The following is a 20,938-nucleotide window of genomic DNA, read 5'->3' as shown; positions in this document are numbered from 1 at the left end:
CTTGTTTTCTTTGGGTAAATTCCTAGGAGTGGAATTCCTGGGTCAAATGGTATTTCTATTTATAGCTGTTTTTTTAATTATTATTAAGGTATCATTGATATATACTCTTATGAAGGTTTCACAAGAATAACGTGGTTATTACATTCACCCTTATTATCAAGTCCCCCCATACCCCACTGCAGTCACTGTCCATCAGTAGTAAGATGCCATAGAGTCTCTATTTGTCTTCTTTGAGCTACACTGTCTTCCCCGTGACCCCACACACACCATGTGCACCAATCATGATACCCCACAATCCCCTTCTCCCTCCCTCCCCACCCACCCTTCCCCACCCCTCCCCTTTGGTAACTGTTAGTCCATTCTTGGAGTCTGTGAGTCTGCTATTTTGTTTCTTCACTTTTGCTTTGTTGTTATACTCCACAAACAAGGGAAATCATTTGGTACTTGTCTTTCTCTGCCTGACTTATTTCATTGAGCATAATACCCTCTAGCTCCATCCATGTTGTTGCAAATGGTAGGATTTGTTTCTTTCTTATGGCTGAACAGTATTCCATTGTCTATATGTACCACATCTTCTTTATCCATTCATCTACTGATAGACACTTAGGTTGCTTCCGTATCTTGGCTATTGTAAATAGTGCTGTGATCAACACAGGGGTGCATATATCTTTTTGAATCTGAGAAGTTGCTTTCTTTGAGTAAATTCCTAGGAGTGAAATTCCTGGGACAAATGGTATTTCTATTTTGAGTTTTTTGAGGAACCTCCATATAGCTTTCCACAATGGCTGAACTAGCTTACATTCCCACCAGCAGTGTAGGAGGGTTCCCCTTTCTCCACACCCTGGCCAGCATTTGTTCCTAGTCTTTTTGATGTTAGCCATCCTAACTGTGAGGTGGTATCTCATTGTGGTTTTAATTTGCATTTCCCTGATAATTAGCGATATGGAGCATCTTTTCATGTGCCTGTTGGCCATCTGAATTTCTTCTTTGGAAAAGTGCCTGTTCATATCCTCCACCCATTCTTTAATAGGGTTATTTGCTTTCTGGGTGTTGAGGCATTTGAGTTCTGAATATGTATTTCTTATAACTCATTATGTAACAGGAGTCAAACTGAAGGAGCTTTCAGTGGCTAAATCTGGAACAATTTGGATAACAAAATTAAAAAGCAATAGTAATGGATTATAACCCATAGAATAAATATCCATGAGTTAATACTGTTATGAAAAAATTAATAAATATAAATGGGAGAAGGGACAGATCTTTACAATAGAAATCTAGTAAATGTAGAAGCAATGATAGAGATAGAAAATCACTAATTAGCAAATCTCACTGTTGTTTTAGGCAAGCTCCACTGATGGATGCAAAAATTAGTGGATGAAAATATGATCACAAATTATATTTTCATAGCCTCAAACTATCTCCCCATGAGACATATATTAATTACAAAGGTAAAAATAGAATCTTTACAGCAGAGAGGCCTGGCAGACATCCTCTGAACCAAGTAATCAATGTTAACATCACTAGCAATAACACACTGCTATCATGTACCCCTTGACATCAAGCACTGGGAAGAGCTCCTCCCTTCTGCAGTCTTCCTGCCTGAAGTACATAACCTCAATCTATATCCCTAAATGGGGAAACTTGGCTCTAGCTCTGAATATGATCTGTATTAGTTAATAGAGAAAACATTAAACCCAAATTGAAAGACATTCTACAAAATACCTACCTAGTTAACAAAAGGTCAGGAAAGACTGAAGAGCTGTCACAGACCAGAAGAGAAGAAGGAAACAAGGACAACTAAATGTGATGTAGGATCTTGGACCCGAAGAAGAACATTTGTGGGACAACTGGCTTAATTTGAATAAGGTCTGTGATTTAGTTAGTAGTGTTGTATTACATTCCTGGCTTTGATAATTGTACTGTAGTTACGTAAAATGTTAACATTGGGGGAGCTGAGTGAAGCATTTTTTGTAACCTCTTTGTAAATCTAAAATTACTTCAAATAAAAAGTTATAAAAAAGTTAGATAACTTAAGAAACAAAAGAACAAGTATTTATAGGTAAAATGGCAATATGTGGTTTGTTCTAAAATACTCCAGCAAAAAAAAGCACAAAGACAGATGGAACAAGACAGTAGGATATTAATAATTGTGGATGATGATGATGTAGGGTTCTTTATATGATCTTTTGTGTCATATTCTATAATAAAAAGTTAAAAAGGAAACAGTAAAGAATCAAACACATTACTATTACAAATGACAGAATTCTGGAGAGTGAACTAGTAATAAATTAATATTCAGAAAAAATATATATAAAGCCCTTGTTGAAGAGATGAGACGCAGATGTATGTGGCACACGCTATGCATGCTTTGCCCTGATCATAGACAAGAATGGCTTCCAACAGCAGCTAAAGCAAAACAGACACAGCCAGGCATATCTGAAAGCAAGACCTCCAGGGAAATGAGAAAAGGAGAGAGGAAAGACCCACTTCCAACTGCGGTGGGCGCCTCTCTAGTGAGCATTCTGCTACCTGACCCTCTCCTAGTCATCCCCATGGCGAAAGGCAGGCTTGGAAGCAGGTGGGGATGTGGGGCAGGGCCACAGACAGGAAGGAGGCCAGGGTCATCCTGTGGACCTGAGGGGCCTTGTGTTCAGTAGCCAGTCCCAGTCGAGCACTAAGCTCGGGCCTTGAGGCAAAGCTTTTGGGAACTAGGAAACACGGGTGTGAGGGCCTTGTGGGACAGACAACTAGGCGAGACCAGTCTTTGAGCCTGGAAGTAGGGGAGGGCTGTTTCTAATTAGAAGTCAAGTCTTCCATCCACCCCAAAGGCCTGCTGGAATGGTCTTGGCAGTAGGCCGGGCAAGTACAGACTGGCCCTCTGGGACCTTCACTGGGCACTTCAGGCTCTTGAGTTGTCCTTCAAAGGGGGAAAATAAGAAGGAATGTCTTCTGGGGATGCACAGAACACTTTGACAGAAATAATGTGTGGTGAAAGCACAGGAACCAGAGGTCAGATTGCCTGGGTTTCTATCCAACTTTACCACTTGCAAGCCAGGCAGCCTGCACAAACATCTGATGGGAATGGATGACATATATGCAACCCCCATCCTTCGCAGGTGGGACAGCGCTGAGGCATGTGCCACGTGGCTCCCAGAGCTCCCTAATGGATTAACAGCTGCCTACAGTGGGAAGAGACTTGCTGCGCACCCTTTCTCCCTTCCCTGTCTCAACATCCCACTAACCTATTCATTCCCGTTTATTGAGACTGAGTGCAAATAATCTACTTGCACTGGAATCCTTGTCTCAGGATCTGCTTCTGGGGGAACATTAATTAACACAGTTATCATTGTATTTTGCCACTGTGGAGACAAACGGAAAGCTGCCCTTGCACTTTTACCTGCTGTGAAGTAGCCAGAGTGTGGTAAGAAAAAGCCAAGTCCTTGGGCAGCCCAGGGTTATTACGAAGTCTCCCCGGTCTCTCCTGACGTCCCACGTGCCCCTTGCTCACGCGCTGCAGCAGCCTGCATGAGCCCAGAGGGCTGAGGCGCAGGCAAAATCCTCAGCAAGTTTTCCAAAAGATAACAGATGGGGGCAGAGAATATATCAATCAGACTGCCAGCACTAAAGAAGACATAAAAGGCCTTCCTCATTGCCATATCAAAATGTGCCTGACAATAAACTCTAGGAGGAAATTCAAGATGGTGAAGAATAACTGGGCCAAGTTGCTACCTGGGCAACAGAGCCAGTGCGTCCCTTTCTCCAGGCCAATCTTCACTGCTCCTGGGACCACCTGTGCCTGGAGAGGCTGCTAGTCTCAGTCACAAGGGGCTGGCGGCAGGGAGGCGGGGCAGTGAGAAGGAACTCAGGTGGCCATCCTCGCCTTGGAACAAGGGAGACTCTCGTACAAGCTGCTGCCCTCTGCAGGACTGCAGCTTGTCGGCCTGGGTGTGCTACGGGTCCAGGCCTGATGTTTGACCAATTGTTCGGTGCCACCCAAAGCCTCCCCAGGACAGCAGTGACCAGGGTTAAGAACTCTTTCAGCCTGAAGACCTCCATGCCCCACTCGGTCACCTGACTCTGCTGACATATGCGGAGGGACCAGAATCCCGGCACTGTAGGCACCTTACTCTGCAGTGACGGGAGCTTCCTCCCACTCTTAAGCAGTCTACCCTTCTTTGTACTTCCCCTAACAACTCTGTATACTCTCCTAAGACCTCAAAAGCTCAAAAGCGGAGCTAGAATGTGCCTCTTTCTCATCTACTGTCCTTAATCATATCTGTCCTGGGGGAACCCCTTCTGAGCAGTGGGGCAGGCTCCACCCCTGTCTACAATCAGATATGGCAAGCGCTGCACACCCCAAGCTCCTGCTGGCACAGTGCTGGTCCCCTGCATGCATGCACAACCCCACTTACTTCTTCCTTACCACCACACAGCAGGATGGATTGCTTTGTTCCCATTTTCTATCTAGAGAGCGTCTCAGAGGCTGGGCCACATGTCCACAGGCTGAGGTTCGAAGCCATGCAATCCCACCGGGGCTGCCTGTCAGAGGTGACGGCTGCCCCAGTGTCTTGTCACGAGGCTCCCTGGACAGGAAGGAGATAAGATGGTGGCCCTAGGTCCCACAGGCCACCAGGGTAGTATATGTGTCTCCACCTAGTGCCCCCGGAAGCTTCTGCTGATTCTTTAGGATCTTTGGGTAAGCATGAAGATCTGGCCTGTGAGGGGCAAAGGAAATCACCAGCCCCTGGGCTTAAAAGCCCACCCAGAGCCTGCAGTGGGATGGGATCTCAAGAGGACAGAGGGTCTCTGACATGGGCCATTCCACACCAAGAAAAAGAAGAGTCAGACAAACCCTTTGCCTGCTTAGGCAAGGATATGACAGGTGTCCTCAGAGCATCCTCCAGCCCAGCCCCTGCTCCAAGTCAGCCTCATCCCAGCAGCCAGGACAGCTGCTCCCCTTCAGGGGTTCCTGCTGCCTCTACTTGGAGCATCCTATTTGGTGCACACCCCAAGCCTGTGAATTATTCCCATTCTTGGATTAGGAAGCTGAGATCAGTGAGGTTCAACGACTTACCAAAGGCTACACAGTGTGAAGCCTGGATATTAACCCAGTGCTCTCTGACTCTAAAGACTGTGCTCAAAACCATCAAGACACAGAAGATCTAGTTTTAATTAAAGTGAGGCAGGGGAGGGGGGTGGAGGAGAAGAAAAAGAAACATCTCTGGCATTCAAAGGAATCAAATCAGGGACGAGTAAGCCCAATGAAGGGCCCAAACATGCCGCCCTGGTCAAAGGCCACACTCCCACCTGGGCTGGTTGAGTTAGCAGGGAAAGGGCTCCATCAAGGAGTACTTCCTCTCGGTTCTACCTCCCTGAGATGCTGCCACTCCCCTTGGGCAGGGTCCCCTCATGGCCAGGACATGTCAGCCAACATCAAATGGAGCAACACACTTCCCTGTTTTACATCCAGCTATGGGGAGGAAAAATTATCCCCATGCATGGAATAACTGTCCAGTTGGCCATCTGATGTGATCAGCTCCCACCTGGCCATGTGTGGGACCAATGACAGTGACCAGACAGGCCCACTGCTGATTAGCTGAGAGCCATCAGTTTCTGGAGCAGGGAAGAGGATCCTGTGGAGGAGCAAAGGGGTGTGAATGCTGGGGGGTGACAGCAGTGTCCGCTGGTGAAATTCTTGAATAGATAGAAGGGCTTCACAGGGGCCCGACTACCTTGCTCCTTACCCATTTGCTTTTCCTTTAGAAGAGCAGAGGCATTAAAACACAGAAGAGCTGCCTCTCCCCACCACTCCATCTCATTCATGCCTTAAACGGAAATAATGAGGCTTCACTCTGTGGATATGAGGCTTCTCCATCGCTTGCAGATCACCAGCTGGATGCCCTGCAGTGCACCTCTTGTACCGACGCACTATCGGGGATCCAACCTGCACCTAAAATGGATTCCCAGATTATTGCCAGCTATCAAATATGAACCCACTCTGATCTCAAAACATACAATCAAGACCACACAAAAATCTACTGCCTGTGCAAATGGACATCACACCCACTACGTACTTTGCAGAAATTTAAAAAGTAACCCAAATTTAGCCAATTTCCCTGTAAACCCATCATTCTACAAGAAGAGATGTGTATTTTCTTTGCCCAAGATTCTCCTAAGGCCTGTCTGCTAGCTCAGGGGCTTGGTACCTGGTGCAAGGCTGCTGGAAGAAGAGGGCAGGGCCCTGCTGCCTTCTGCAGTGAAGTCCGGGATGTTACAGAGGCGGGTAAGAGTAATGCTGGCAGGAGGCAAGGAGAGGAACAGTAGGGCTGGCCCAAACCTTGATTCTCCTCCTCAACAGGAATGGTCTTGGTACCATCTTCTGTGCTGGGGGGCAGAGGACTTACTATACTGTGTTCTGTGGAAATAAACCTGTTACATGGCAAAGAAAGTCCCCACTGGACTTCTGAAGTGCTGCTCCAACAGCTCAGATCACGCTGTTTTCAGTAGACCTACTCCCTGGTGTGGTGATTATTATGACCAGACCCCCATGGCCTCAAGTTACCTGTCAAGTCACTTTGTCACAGACAAAGCATGGTCTGGTGCAGGGCACTCTCCCAGGAGAGCTAAGGCGCAGGAGGAAAAGGCAGAGGGGGACGCCCACGCTAAGACGGAACAAGGCTTCCAGGCTTGCAGACACAGCACAGACACTTGTTCCGAGCCCCCGTCTCCCAAGGAGGAGGCAAGCCCTGAACTGTCCTCCAAAGGGAACACCGGCAAAGGCCGGGACCCACAGCATGGGCTGGAAAGCTGGACCTGAAGCCATCCATGGCAGAGGTCTTGGATTCCCTCCTTCATTCTCTTGGCAATAGACCTTGGTAGGTGTGAAGAGGCACATCACTGAACTTATCTAACTACCACTATGGCACAGCCAGCTGCCAAGCAGAATGGATGCCAGCCATGAGCACTGCAGCAGTGTGCCCCCCTGGGCCAGCTGGCTACCTACTGAAGTAAGGTGGGTAGGAGACTATCTACGTTTATCTATATCTGTTCATAAACCTGAGTCCAAAGACTTAAGAGGACATGAGGAGAATGGGGGAGTGAGGCTTTCCATCAGTCCACATTAGAAAAGAGTATGTGCAAGAGATACAAAAATGAAAAAAAAAAAAAAAAAGACAGCCCTGTTCTCGAGGTTCTCGCTGTGGTGGAAGGGACAGGAGGCTTTCCTGACACCTGTGAGGCGGCTGCCAGAGGAGGGAGGACGTGCTCTGGAGCACGCCTGGAGCGGCGCCTTAACTGCGGGGGGGACGAGGGAGGGCCGTCGCTCTAGGACGTGCGCTCCTCCGGTACAGGCGACAATCCACTCCCGGCCACTGCTGCCTTGTTCAGGACTGGCCTAACTCCTCATCTGATCACCCCCTGTCATCCCAATAGATGGTCCTATGGTCTTGGGTAAAAATCCCTGCTTCTCACTGGTTTTGCCCTAAGAGCTTCCTAGGGGAAGAGCACTGTTAGGCGGTACAGAAGAATCTATTTAGGAAGCTGGAAAAGCCTGGCACATCTTCCACAGCACACAAACGCATTCAATCTGGGCTAAGCACTGGCATCGGGACACACACGGCTGAAGAGGAGATTTCAGCCTCCTTCCTAACGGTGGTCAGGAATGCTTCCCAGGCCAGACACCTCACACTCACCTTCCTTCACACTGCGTGTGAACTGGCTTTACGATCTTGGCATTCCTTTCCCTCTTTAAGCCTCACTTTCCTCCTCTGCACAGTGGGAGTAATAACCTCCTTGGGGTGCTGTGAGAATTAAATGATGAACGCATGTGAAGTATCTAAATAGGCCTCCTAACACATGAGCTGTCACAGCTGTAGTTCCATTAGGATCCCTACAGTTAACAACAAACAAAAACAGACAGTAAACCAACCGTGCAGCCCCAAACCAATGCCCAAAGGGGCTGAACCCCCAGTCACTGTGGGTGGCACACCCACACTCTCCCAGGCTCGCTCAGGCTTCCCAGTGACTTGTTTCCCTTCTCCCATGAAGATGCCCCCATAAATTTAGAAGAAGCTTCTCCCTGGCCTGAGTAGCCAGTTTTCAGTGTAAAATTAACAGTTACAACCACGACCACCACCACGACCATTTTATGTTGGCAGCATCCTAGAAACTCTTCATACGTTTTCTCATTGAATCCTCGAACCAGCATTAAGAAGCAAGCACAGCACTGTTAACATTATCCCCATCTTACAGATCAGAAAACAGAGGCTAGGGGAGCTAAGTAAATGGTCCCTAGTCCCTCAGCTTGTACGGAATGGAGTCAAGATCTGAACGTGTGGTGTGTAAGCACCTTCTATGCTACCAGCCCAGCCACCATTTGGACCCCATCTTGGCATTCCTGGCACAACAGTCCTGGGGATGCGAATGTCACTGTTTATCATTCTCTGCTGCTTCTACCTTGGGCACCAGATTGAGGACTCAACTAGTGTGGGGCATGAAGAGCTTAGTGGCTCAGCCAGGACAAAATGTGACAGTGCAAGAATATTTTTCAAAAGAAAAGGAAAAAAGAAATAAACAAGAGATTAAAAACATGCCTAAAAAAGCCCTTTAGAAACTGAGGCAGATGGAAGGTTCTGCCAATTCACCCCCTACAACCACCTCACTCAGCTCCTAGGGCAGCTAAATATTGTTAGATTCCCACGGACTTAGGAATCCTTTGGAGGAACCCATCTGTTCCCAGAAGCACTGGAGGAAGGGGTCGGTGCCACCCTGCCTGCAAGGCAGCAAGGACCAGGCAGCTGGAGGGGGCTGCCTGCTGTGGACTCAGCATCTGCACCTGACCCCCCAGTGCCAGGTACAGGCTCCGCTTCAGGGGGCCTTGGCCTTCTCCAGAAACAGAAAAGGCACCTTGGGGTCTGATCAAGAGGAAAAGCTCCAGGAATTCTGGGCCTAGAGAAGGAGGGACAAGCTCACACACGGGAGCCAAGAGCCAGTGGGGAGAGTGAAGTCAGGCTGGGCCATGTCACCGAGAGACCAAGCACTCAGGTTGAAGCCCAAGCTGGTGATGGCCTGAGGGCACCTTTTCATCTTATGGTGACCACAGCATGGTACCACCAACTGGGTGATTTATTTCTCACAGCTCTGGAGGCTGAAGTCCCAGGTCAAGGTGCTGGCAGGGTTATTTTCTCCTGAGGCCCTCGTTGGCTTGTGGGTGCTGCCTTCTCCCTGTTCTCTCACACGGCCTCTTCTCTGTGTGGACTGGGAGAGATCTCTGGTCTCTCCTCCTCACCTTGTAAGGACATCTGTCCTACTGGATTAGGGCCTCACCCTCATGACCTCATTTAACCTTATCTCCTTAAGGCCCCATCTCCAAACACAGTCACATCGGGGGTCAGGGCTTTGGCATATGAATGTGCAGGGTCACAATTCAGTCTGTAACATTATTCTGGTTTTTTCCAGAGAAGGCTAGAAATCCATTAAAATGTGAAATGTCCCAATTCTTCAATTCTGGCCACTATTCAAAGTGAGTGAAGATGATGTGCAAGGACCAGCCCCCCAAGGGCTGGAGCTGCTGGGCCCGCTGCTGCTGGCAATACATGGGCCCAAGTCTGTCGGTTCTGGCGTAAGGGAAGCCCGCCTCCTGTCGGACCCCCAGCTGCACCCAGGTTCCCAGCTGAACAGCTGCCACTTCTGGTCACTCCTCCAGGAGCAGGGCTGTGGAGGTGGGGTACTGAACGGCCAGCTACCCCAGGCTGCAGAAGACTCAGCAGGGCCCAGGGTGGGGTGGCAAAAGCACAGAGAAGGTTTCATGTTAACATTACAACAATTTTATTTTTAAGGATTGTTCCAACTGAAAATCAGAGAATTCTTACTTTGCCATTGAAAGTGCTTTTACCCCAAACACAGCCTGAGTTACCAGTGCTAAACGATGGAAGCTTCTGGTCCTGCACTGATGAGTTCCAATAATGCAAACATCCTCAGGATGCCCTCCTCTTCTCCCTACCCCTCTTCTTCTGTTACCAGAGCAGGACATGGAACTAGTACTAGTGACATAATGCTTCTCTGTCTTCCAAGAGTAGATATTAATACAATGCTACGGATAAACTCGGGCAAACATTTACAGGACATCAGGTTTTCTGGTGAAAGTATATACCCTGTGGAAAAAACTCAGCCTCCGAGTCCTCTTTGTAAAACTTAATATTTAATTGACCAGGCATATTTAACATTTATTAAAGAATTCACATTCTTAGTCTAACATATTGTCTCGACACGGACTATCTCTCTGTTTCAGTATAAAAGGCAAAGCAAAGTCAAAGCTGGAGACATTAATCCCAGATCAATAGCTGATGACTGTGATCCTACTTTCTTACCACTAAATGGGCATGAAACTTCAAAGAGTATGGGGGACCCAGCAGAATTCCAGACCGTGTGACTCTGCTGCAAAGACTAAAGGTCAGGCTTCGCTGAGGCTCCAAGGTGCCGAAGGTCCTCCACACAAGAGGGACAGTGGGGCAGGGGTGGAGGGGCCCTGGCACCAGTGGCTCTCCCACCATCTTCCCACAATTTTCAGCTCCAAACGACAGAAACCTGTGCTCACACAGCCTGTTGTGACATTATCTGGCTTTCACTTGGCACCCATAGGTCAACTGTAAGTTAGACTTGCTATGGTCTCCCCTCTGGCACAACAGAGCAGTGCTCCTGCACACCAGTGTGGTCACAAACAGGGATGCGAACAGGGAGCAGAATGCGTGAGGCTCACACAGGCAACACAAAACATGCCTGTATCAGCTTTTCTAGTGAAACTGCAAATTCAAATAGAAACAATTCTTACAGGGAATGCTCAGATCCCAATGTGTACACAGATTTGGATGGACCTTCAGGTCTGGTTGGAGAGGACTGAATTCAACAGGGGGGTCAGAAAAATCACTGTAGGAAGCATGAAACCTTTGCAAGAAGCATGAAGTGCACGACAACGGTGCACAGCAGGCAGCTGCGCTTGTGTGACTGTGGCAAGCGGATTTTGAGACCAGTGTTGGGGGTGTTTTGGTTGGGGTTGGGAGGAATAAGAGGAGCACCCTGTTATGCGCCCACACGTCCCTGCCGGCAACGCTGCTACAAGTCTCTGCCTACAGCAGGTATTACTGTGCCAGTTCTTGCATCTGCCCACCAAGTAAGACATGAGGCCGGCAAGCCATGGGCTCCTCTCCTGGCCTGGGGTAGTGATGGTCAAGCCCAGAGCCCCTGAGGCAGAATGGGCAATGTGGCACAAGGCAGGTGAAGATTGGGGAGCCTGGGTGCAGGGCAGGTGTGGACAGTGCCAGGAGAAGGGAGAGGGAGGAAGAGGCCAGCAGAGCCCCTTAGGATCAGGCGACCACCCATGAAGCCCCCTGCAGGGTGAAGCTGTGCAGTGCCCAGGTCACTAGCAGTGCCTGCCAGATGTCCAGGGGGCCTGGAACTAACATCAGCAAGTGGAAGGAGGCGGCAGGCTGTGGGGTGGCCTTCCCTTTGGCCTCATCACCGTGGTGTCGCCCTCAGCTCCTCCCTTTCCTAATGAGGATGATAATACCACCCCAGAGCTGACATTCACTGGCTAGTCACTAGGTGCTGGGTCTTCCAGATCACATGGTGATTTTCATTTTATAGATGGTAAAACCAGAGCACAGAGAGGTTTGAAACCTGCCCCAGGTCACAGAGGGAGCACCAATGAGCCTCTAAACAGGCAGCTGGTTACAGTACCTGTCAACTTGTTTTTTCTTCTTATCTGGAAATAATTCCAGACTTACAAAAAAGTTGCATGTAGAGTGCAAAGAACTCTCCTACATTCTTACCCAGATTCACTAACTACTCATTTGACATATTTTATCATTGTCGCTCTTTTTTCTGAACCATTTAAAAGTAAGTTGGAGACATCTGCTCTTTGGCCCTTAACACTACAGCATGCATTTCCTAAGAGTGAGAATATTCTATTGCATGACACAAATTTGTGAAATTAATATTGATATGAGACTCTTAGAAACCCATGGTCTCTGTTCTGTGCTCTGGCTCCAATCCAGGATGAAGCACAGCATCCAGTGATGTCTCTTTAATCTCCTCCAATCTGAGGCCTTCACAGTCTCTCCCTGACTTTCATGACCTTGACAATTTTGAAGTCGGGTCAGTTCTTTTGCAGTTTGTTGCTCAACTGGGGTTTCTCTGATGTTTCCTTATGATTAGACTCAGGTTATACACATACGTCAGGAATCCATCTGTGAGTCTAACCATTAACCTTATTCTATGTGCTGGGATACTTAGCTGTGAGCAGCCAGGATTAGGAAGGATCAAGAAACCCAGTCTTTGCAGTGGGTTTCAGCCTCAGGCAAGTTTACTCTTGATTCAATGAGACTGCAAAATGACAATGGAACAGTTTATACCTGGCTTTCCTCTGACGGTGGCAGCTCAAGTGCTAGAACAGAAACCTGTCCACTCACAGCGAGTCTGCCTGCAGCTAGCCAGTCTCTCCCTCCGGGCCTCTCCGCCCTGCAGCCGTCTCAGTCTGTCCTAGGCTGCCACCACTCCAGCCTCTGCTCTCCTGCAGCCTTGCAGCCCAGAGTACTGGGCGGAGCTCTTTACAAAGTCAATGATAACATATTGCCCATGTTTATGTAGTGTGCAAGAGGCCCAGGGTCAGGTGAGAATCGTGGCCATAGGAATTTCATTTTCTCTACAAACCCCATCCTGTGTAAGATGTGTGAAGGACTAGGGCCACTTCCCTGAAGAGAAGCCTCTGGACCCACGGTACTCTGCCCACCTGAAGGACTGTGAAGCAAGAATGAGGGTGCTCCAGAGGGGTGGGCTACAACCCATTCTTATTAGCTGGACACTTGCGCATGATGGAGAAAGGGCAACCCATGCCCCTAGGCATACATATAGACTCCAGGGACAAGTAATTCCCAGTAGATGGCTGCCACTCTGCCCAAACACAGCTTTGGGGGCTGCTCCAGGGCCCGAAAGTAAAGCCTGCAGAAAGAAGTCACGGTGTGGATAAAATGAAGGTTCCTGTGACCAGGATTCTCACCTGGCCCTGGTGGGCTAGCTCACTACACACGTGTGGGCAATACGTTGTTATTGACTCTATATAAAAAGCTCTGCCCAGCGCTCTGGGCGACACGGTAGCACGGCTGCAAGGCTGTAGGAGAGCAGAGCAGAGGTTAGAGTGGTGGCAGTGCTGAGGACAGAGGCCCAGAGGACGGCTGTGTGGGCAGAGAGGCCCAGAGGCAGAGACCAGCTTGCTGAATGCAGACTCACTATGAGTGGATGGGATTTTAGTGTTTGACCTGCCACTGTGGAAATAAAGTTGGGTATAACCCTCTCACCCCAAGAACATTCTACTGGCATTTCTTTGGTCACATTGAATCCATAGTGAACTTGCCCAGGGCTGAAACCCATTGACAAGATACACGGGTAGTGGCATTTCAGCATGATAGGAAGGAATAGGATTTCTCTAAGGGTTGGAGCTGTTTAACAGGAAAGAATTCGCTTCTTTGTAGGGTAATGAGCCCCTGCATGGAAACAGTAGAGCAAAACAACTGGTGAAGGCTACAAGGGTGCAGAGAGCTTGGCCAAGGGGTCATCCAAACTAGGACTCACAGTGGGACCCAGTATAAGCATCACCTGGGATACCAGAAATGCAGAATCTCAGGCCCTACTCTAGACCTGCTGAGTCATAGCTCTAAAGGGGGAACCAGTAACCTGTGTTTTAATAGAGCTTCCAGGTAATTCTTTTGTGTGCTCAATTTTAAGAACTGCTCTGAGGTGTTTCTAACACTCCACAATTCTGCAATGTCTTGCTGTTAAATATGGCCATAGGGGATTTCTGTCTAGCCCAGGGTAAGCAACTGATTCCAGAGACAACCATGCCCATCGATGAAGGCAGAGGAAATCCTGTTCCCAGCCACTGCTAATATGGTGCATAAGCCTACGATCTGGAGCAGACAGAGAAGCCTGGCCTTCTCTAAGCCGCCTTTTGGGAAAAGTTTCCCCACCCTACTCCTGCCTTGCATGTGTGTGGGAGTGGCAAAAACCCAGCCAGGGTCGCTCAGGCAGCCTGGGTATAATGCAGCTGCCAGGGAGAGGTCCAATCCAGTGCCGGCAATGGTACCAAATGCCCACACCTGCAGGAGAGCAGAGGTGGGTCCCCTGAGAAGTGGTCCCTGAACAGAGCAAGACTAGATGTGTCTCTGGTTCCTTACAATGGCTACTGTCCACCCCCCTGGAAGCTCTGAGACCCAGCACAACTGTGGTAACTCCTGTTGCTGCCCCAGGATGCGCTCTGATTCCTGCCACAAACCCACCCTTGCTGATGGACCCTGGGAGCGTCTCACCCCTGGGTGTGTCTACAACAACCCAACACAAGGGCCTGAAGTGGTAATAGCAGTAACAGTGGTAACAGTGGCAATAGAGCAAACCAGGGCACCTAACCCCTCCCTGAGGCTTGGGGGACTGACTACCCACTACCCAGCCAGGATGGGCCCTCTGTTATGCTTTTCAACATGGAGAAAAGAGACAACTCTTTGCAGTAAGACTGTACAATGGCAGTCCCTACTCAGAGTGAAAGGTCTGACTCTCTGACGGAGGCTGGGCCCCGAGTATGACAAGTGAGGACATGGGAAGCCATTCAAAATGGAAGCATTGAGGGCTGTACTAGCTACCTCAGAAAAGTGGATACTGGCTTCTCGGCAGGGTGTAGAGGCTAATGTTACCACCATCTTACTTTACTGAGCACCTACTATGTGCTGGCACTATCCTAGGTGCTTTTCACGAAAGCCTCTGTGGAGAAAGCGAAGGTTCCTGTGGCCAGGATTCTCACCTGGTCCTGGTCGGCTAGCTCACTACACATGTGTGGGCGATATGTTATCACTGACTCTATATTAGGAGCTCCGCCCAGTGCTCTGGGTTGCTGCACAGCTGCAGGAGAGCAGAGGCTGGAGTGGTGGAAGCACCGAGGACAGAGACTGAGATGGTCTCATTGAATCCATAGTGAACTTGTCCGGGGCTTAAACCCACTGGAATACAGCCTCTCAAAAGCCCTCCAGTGCAGGTACTGGTATTATCTCCATTTTCTTTAAATATGAAAAAAAAAAACAACCCACAAAGTGCAGTGGGGTGAAGTACCTCTCTGTAAGTTGTATAGCTCAAGCAAGTGGCACCAGGATTTGACTCTAGGGGTCTTGTTCATGCTGCTTCAGACTCAGAAAGTACAATCGGTGACGGAGAAGCAGGCAGGCCTCAGAGAAATGCCATTTTATCACTCAAGACAAGAGCAGGTGTGGATGGCTCTGGAAACACAGACCCACAGGCCTTCAGCTGTAACTTAGCAACCCAGGGTTTATGTCTAATTACTCCCCACCTGGCCAGACAGAGAAAGATCCAGCAGTGGCAGGTGCTCAAGGAGCTGTGGCCATTACCTAGCTCCAAGGAAAGTCTGGGTAGCACATTGGGGTGATAATTATCCCACCTACCCTGGTGCTTGCTGAGAGGGTAGATCCCCCAGTTTAGAATTAAAAAGCCATCACTTTTCAGAGCCAGAAGAGCACTTAGAAATGATTTGCTCCTAGTCTTTATTTTACAAGACAACTTGACAGAGAGTGTGAGCTCTCACAGGCAGCCAAGGCATGCCGGCGTTCGGCCTGGGGCTCCTTCTCCCGACACCCGCAGCTCATGGGTGGCCCTCCTCCCAGAGGCGGAGATCAGGCCCAGAGAAGACGCACAGCTCCGGATTCTGCCCATCCCCTAGGCAAGACCACTTCTCATAATCAAGCTCTCCAGGCCCCCCTCAGTCCTGGGGTCCAATGATGAGAACCTCCAGAAGCCACACCACTTGCCTCACTGTCTCTTACTGAAACCTTGTCCCCCTAGCTCCCCAGTGGACACGTCCAGCCTCATCCAAGCTCAGACATGCAGAGGAAGCACAAGCAGTCAGGCTGCAGGGTCCCGTCTCCTCTCCCAGTGGTCCAAGAGCCACTGTTAACAACAGAGAGTGCCCCAGGTCTCATGGGCTCCAAGAACTGCCAAGACTAGGGAGCACAGTAGGAGAATTAAATGGCAATGGTTCTGTAGCTGAGAGGCTAGGATGTGAACTTGTGTCCTGACACTTGGCAGCTGCGTAACCCTAGACCAATTCTTTTCTTTATCTTTTGACATATAGAAAGCTGTACATAATTAATGTATGCAACTTGGTAAGTCTGGAGATAAGTATAGACCCATGAAACAATCACCATAATCTATGCCATAAACGTATCCATTACCTCCAAAAGTTTCTTCCCGCCCTCTTTGAGTATGTGTGGGATGAGAACAGTTAACATAAGATCTACCCTCTTGGGAAATTTGTATTGTTAAGTATACAATACAGTATTGTATTGTACAGGCACTATGCTGTATAGCAGACCTCTAGGACTTAGTCATCTTGTATATTTGAAACTATACCCTTCGACTAATACTACATTTCAACTTCCCACAACCATCATTACACTCTCTGCTTCTATGAGTCTATTTTAGATTTAGCCTATAAGTGGCATCATGTACTATCTGTCCTTCTCTGTTTGCCTGGGCCAGTTTTTAACCCCTGTGAGCCTCTATTTATTGGTCTGAAAAACACACAATTGTACCTACTTCACAAGAATTCTATGAATTCAATGAGACAACACAAGCAAAACACACTGCTTGACAATTATTTTTATAGTATTGTTATTAGTCATAATAATAATGCTGTAACTCTAATTCACTGGCTTTTACTCTATGCCAGCCACACACTAAATGCTTTACATGAATTATCTCATTTCTTCCCTCCTACAAGTCTGAAGTAGGTGTTATCAATCTCATTCCACATTTGAGGAAGTGTGCTTAGAGTCATTAAGTGAACTGTCCAGTGTCGTACAGCTATTAAGTTGTGGGGAGACAGACCCCAAGTCTGACTCCAAAGCCTATGATGACATCCATGGAATATCCACCTTTCATGTTCCATCAGTTTAAAAAACTTATCAGGTGACAGGCGGGTCCTGAGGGAGGGTATCCACTGACAGCCAAACTGGGAGTGCAAAGACTGGGGAATGGAACATGTGTTAATTTCAGCTGATTAGCTCAATACTCACTAGAAGCCTCTGTTTACTGCTAAATATTTCAACAGCAGCAAGGCTCAGAGCAAGAACTTTTCGAACTAGCAAGGCCAGCTCAAAAAATGTTGCAGTCGCTCTGACACCCCACCAGACCAAGGCCTCCAGGACACTTACATGGCCACAGTGCTGGGGAACCCAGTTACTAGCACTCCATCCTGTTCTTGCTGAGGATCTCCACTCTCTGCTTCTCCTCACACTCCAGGGGCCCAAGGCTCAGGCACTGATGTGCTGACCATTGCTGGGGAAGAGGGGACCTGTGTCCTTTCCTGCCTCTGCCTCCAAATGGGACTCAGATTCCTCATCTGTAATGTGAAAGGATGAGCTGGAAGATCTCCAAGATTCATGAGCCAGAGAGGGCAGCTAGGCGCAGTACAAACACAGACCTGGGTTCCAATCTCGCCTATAGGGTTTCCCATAGTTAGCAATCCCAAGTGCTAACACAGTGTGTACCTGACACTGGGCCGAGGACTTCCTTAGCATTATTTTATCTCATCCTCCCAGAAACTCAGTGATGAAACAACTTTTATCCCCATTCTGCAGAGGAAGAAACAGGCTCAGAGAGGACAAGTGACTTGCTTAAGGGCACGCAGCTGGTAAATGAGAGCTGGGATTTGAGTGCCTGGCACATGTAACAGTAAACATTTAGTGAATGAACCCTGTTCTGTCTGTGCTCTCAGCCACTAAGTCCTATCAAACTCACCCCACAACCCTTTGCATACTGGGCCTCAATTCCCCCAGATATGGACTCTCAGAGTTGGCTGGCATGAACTAGACCCTAGCCACCCACCACCAGGTGCAGGACTCCAGTCTGAGGGCCCTACATCTTAGAAGAGGATCCCCCATCAGTTACTGGTGGACAGGTTCCTGAACACACGTATGGGAGTCATGAGTCCGCTGGGTCCCTCCCTCTTCAGAGGCTACCCAGACACTATCAAGCAGGTCTTGGCAGGCTTTTATCACCGGACACACAGCAGGTACCTTACTGAGCCCCAAGGAGGCCAGGGATCAGTTGTAGGCCTGCTCTAGTGGCTTCAAAAGCAGCTCTGAAGGCCCGAGCCCCCTCCACACACCTCACCTGGCTCCCCGCCACCCGCGCCTCGTGCGCATCATCATCTCCCCAGCAAAAGGGCTTGGGGACCCGCTGCCAGTGCCAGCCCTGAGCAAACGGCTCCAGTGGGCGCGCGGTACCGGAACCCCGAGGGTCCACCTCTGTTCAACGGCAGTTCGATCACACGTCACTCCTCCGCTCTGCAAATTCCCTTGGCTCCCTCCCACCCGGAGAGGTCAGGGGGCCCATTCCTCAACTTCAAACCCAGCCGGGTCGCGGTCCCCTCGCCAGCCCCAGCGCGCGCCTCTCACCTGCAGCCCGGGCTCCGCTCAGCGAGATTCGGCTGAACCCGCTACCGCCACCGCCTCCGTTCCCGTCCCGGTCTCCGGGGCCCGCTCCGAGCCTGGCAGGCCCAGGTAGCGAGCGCAGGATCTGCCGCGCCTTCCTGTTACGTCGGCAGCCGCCAGGATTGCGGGTGCCCGCGGTGCGCCGGCCAGGCCGGCGAGTACAACGCAGCAGCCTCTGCACGTGCGCAGGTTCGCGGGTTCAGCGGGCCCGAGGGGGCCAGAACCACCCCCTTGTTTCGCCGAACTCTGGGAATTGTAGTTTGCTTCCATGAACAGAACGCCCATTCAACCCGCGGCATCTTGGGAGTTGTAGTTTGCTCACCGAGAGACGGTGATCAATGCTAGATTTATATAATTATGGGAGTCCAGATAAAAAATTTAAATGCAAATTAAACCAACAATCAGATGTAATTTATGAAATCAAAGTAATTCATACGTTCACATGCTTTCAAAAATGTAATACTAAGGGGAACTTAAATACAAAAACACTATTCTTCTGCCGCCGCCATATGACACCCTACCCCTCACTCTGTCCAGTCCTGACGGACCAGCTCCTCGAGGGTAACCATTCTCAACTCTTATGGCTGCTGCATCTGGCATTTACTGCCCACTCTCGAAATATACATTTGTCCCTATTTCTTCACTTATGAATTTTAGACCTCTGACTCTGCTGATATAGATGAGAATTTAGTTTATTTAGATGAGAACTGATTATGACTTCCTGCATCTCTATTGAGTTATGAGATATTTTTGTCTGTTGAATTGGGAAAACTTTATCTTTCATTTATAATTATTGTAAATGATAATACCCAAATGTTGAGGCAGTAAAAGTTGGTAAATTTATTCAGGACAATTTGACAATACCATTAAAAGCCTTTAGAAACATGCAGACCTCTAACCAAGAAATTCTAATAATCATGGATGACATCAAAAACTAAACAGTGTCGTTTGTAGTGATAAAAATTAAAAGGCTGGAGTGAAATGATTTCAGACGAAGTAGAATAAAGAGCAAGGAAAATCACCAGGCATAAAAGGGGATATTATGCAATGACAAAAGGGTCAATTCACCAACAAGACATAAATCCTAAATGTGAATGTGTCTGACAATAGAGCCTCAAAATAATAAATACTGATAGAACTAAAAATAGAAACAGACAAATCTGCAATTATTGTTTGAGATCTCAACATCCCTTTCTCGACAATTGATAAAACAACCAGACAGAAAGTCAACAAGGATATAGAAAAGCTCAGCAACACCAAAAACCATTTACATTTACATAACTCCACTGAACAATAGAATACACATTCTTTTCAAGTACTCACAGAATATATATTAAAATAAACTGTATCCTGGGCCTTAAGTTAAAAAATTAGCAAAAGACACATGAACAGATATTTTAGTAAAGAACATATACATATAGCAAATAAACACATGAAAAGATGTCCAACATCATTAGCCATCAGGGAAGTGCAAATTAAGACCATGATGAGATAACACTACACATCTATAAGGACAACTTATATTAAAAAATAGTTACAATATCATGGTGAGTATGTAGAGAATTGGATCTCTCATACATTGCCAGTGAAAATAGTTTGGTAGTTTCTTAAAAAAACTACACATACATTTACTCTGTGACTCATCAATGGCGCTCCTGGGCATTTATCCCAGAGAAATGAAAATCACGTACATACAAAAACTTGTACTGATTGTTCATAGTTGCTTTATTTTAATATCCCTAAGCCAGAAACAAACAAAATGTCCCTTAACAGATGAACAATTAAATGAATTACAGTGCATCCACACCATAGAATGCTATTCAGCAATAAAAAGGAATGGACAATTGATACATGCAACAGCTGGAGGATTTTGAAGGCATTGTGCTGAGTGAAAAAATGTTAATCACAAAAGGTTACATACTATATAATCCCATTTATACAACATTCTTGAAATGATAAAACTAAGAGTTGGAAATAGATTAGTCATTGTCAGGAGTTAGGGATGAGGTAAAGGGGGAAGAGGTGTGACTATATAGGGGTAGGAGGAGACAGATCTTTGAGGGGATGGAACAATTCTGTATCTTCATTGTAGTGGTTCCATGAATTGACTCATGTGATAAAATGACATAGAACTATACACAACTTTATACCAATGTCAGATACCTGGTTTTTGATATTGTAGTAGGATTATGTAAGATGTAACCATTGGGGGAAACTACATAAAGACATCCCAAGGAACCTCTCTCTCTGTACTATCTTTGCAACCACTTGTGAATCTCTAATTATTTCAAAATATAAAGTTTTTTAAAAGAAAGAAACAAACAAAAACACGGAAATTGCTTAATTCCTCAGCCATACAGGATTAGTGAAATAGAATCATGGACAATTTAAGAAAT

At 47.8% G+C, this 20,938-nt stretch overlaps 1 protein-coding gene across 4 annotated transcripts in view; it reads right to left on the bottom strand.

Annotated features, from left to right (window-relative positions):
* Window positions 1-18,754, bottom strand: part of POMGNT2 (protein O-linked mannose N-acetylglucosaminyltransferase 2 (beta 1,4-)) — a 39,771-nt gene extending 21,017 nt beyond the window's left edge. The window contains exons 1-3 of one of the 4 annotated variants that reach the window (XM_036897182.2): window positions 7,692-7,799; window positions 5,745-5,950; window positions 4,424-4,583 (exon numbers count right to left, since the gene is read on the bottom strand). The gene's annotated coding sequence lies outside the window, so the exon portion shown is untranslated. Of the gene's footprint in view, window positions 1-4,423; window positions 4,584-5,744; window positions 5,951-7,691; window positions 7,800-18,506 lie in introns of those variants that run through there. The other 3 variants (XM_036897183.2, XM_057497331.1, XM_036897184.2) reach the window with 3 other exon arrangements.
* Window positions 18,755-20,938: the final 2,184 nt, after the last annotated feature.

Source organism: Manis pentadactyla, chromosome 1 (genome assembly GCF_030020395.1).
Source record: "Manis pentadactyla isolate mManPen7 chromosome 1, mManPen7.hap1, whole genome shotgun sequence".
Lineage (NCBI taxonomy): Eukaryota > Metazoa > Chordata > Mammalia > Pholidota > Manidae > Manis > Manis pentadactyla.
Note: the sequence above shows the minus strand (reverse complement) of the source record. Positions and strands in the feature narration are given on the sequence as shown.